The sequence below is a fragment of the Lentinus tigrinus genome (genome assembly GCF_003813185.1).
Source record: "Lentinus tigrinus ALCF2SS1-7 unplaced genomic scaffold L226scaffold_77, whole genome shotgun sequence".
NCBI lineage: Eukaryota > Fungi > Basidiomycota > Agaricomycetes > Polyporales > Polyporaceae > Lentinus > Lentinus tigrinus.
The window spans coordinates 54,797-56,135 of record NW_027137986.1 but is presented as its reverse complement, the minus strand read 5'-3'; positions in this window follow the sequence as shown (position 1 = coordinate 56,135).

The window sequence follows — 1,339 nt, the reverse complement described above, 5'->3', positions numbered from 1 at the left end:
TGTTCGCAATCTTGTCGTCGAAACCGACGCACGCTACATCAAGGGGATGCTCGGCCACCCGGATATCGCACCGTCGGCATCGATCAACCGCTGGATTATCGGGATTCAAATGTTCCACTTCGATCTGGTCCACGTCCCCGGCGAACACCACGGCGCCGATGGTCTGTCCCGGCGCCCTCGACAGCCGGGGGACCCACCCGTCGCCGAGGACGACGACGGGTTCGACGACTGGATCGACAACCTCTACAGTTTCCTCCACATGATCAACCCGCCGCCCCAGCTCGCCGACGCTCCCCTTTCTACCGCCAATGAGGAGTCGACCGTCGCCGTGCTCGCTCAGCAGGCCGCGGGCCCGGCAGCGGCGCTCCCTCAGATAGACCCCCCCGACTATTCCCTGTTCCCCCGATCGGCGAAAGCGCAGCAACTCGACGAACGCGTGAGCCAAGTCCAGCGGTGGATGCTGACCCGAGAGCTACCGGAGTTCAAGGACGAGAAGGCGAAAAGCCGCTTCGAGCGATACGCCGCGCAGTTCGCCCTTGATAAGGCCGGCCGCCTGTGGAAGCTCGCCGAAAGCCAGCAACCCCGCCGGGTGCTCGACCGAGCGGCGAGGGCGTCGGCGCTGGTCGAATTCCACGACTACGTAGGGCACCGTGGGATCTACGCGACTAAGGCCTTCTTCGCCGATCGGTTCTGGTGGCCCGACTGGCAAGCTGACGTCGCGTGGTACGTGCGTTCCTGCCATCAGTGTCAGCTGCGACAAGTGCGCAAGATACACATACCGCCGACGGTAGCGTTCCCGGCGCCGCCGATGGTCCGAGTGCACGCCGACACCATGGATATGCCAGCGCCGTACAAGCACTTCTTCCACGCGCGTTGCGCAACAACATCGTACTGCGAGGGTCGCGCGGCGAAGACCCAGTCGGCGAAAACCCTCGGCGACTGGATATTCCAGGAGCTGCTTTGCCGCTGGGGCGCCGTCGCCGAGATCGTCACTGACAACGGCACTCCCTTCGTCGCGGCCATGGAATACGTTGAAAAGGCATATCATGTGCACCATATCCGCATCTCCGGCTACAACTCACAGGCGAACGGCGCGGTCGAGCGACCCCATTTCCACGTCCGCGACGCGCTTGTCAAAGCTTGCGCCGGCGACGCCTCCCTGTGGGCGTCGCGCACTCACAGCGTTATGTGGGCCGATCGGATCACAGTCCGCCGAGGGCTTGGGTGCTCGCCGTATTTCGCGGTAACGGGGACAAACCCCCTCCACCCTCTAGACATCGCCGAAGCGACCTACCTCATGCCCGTCCCCGTCGAGCTACTCACGACCGGCGAATTGCTC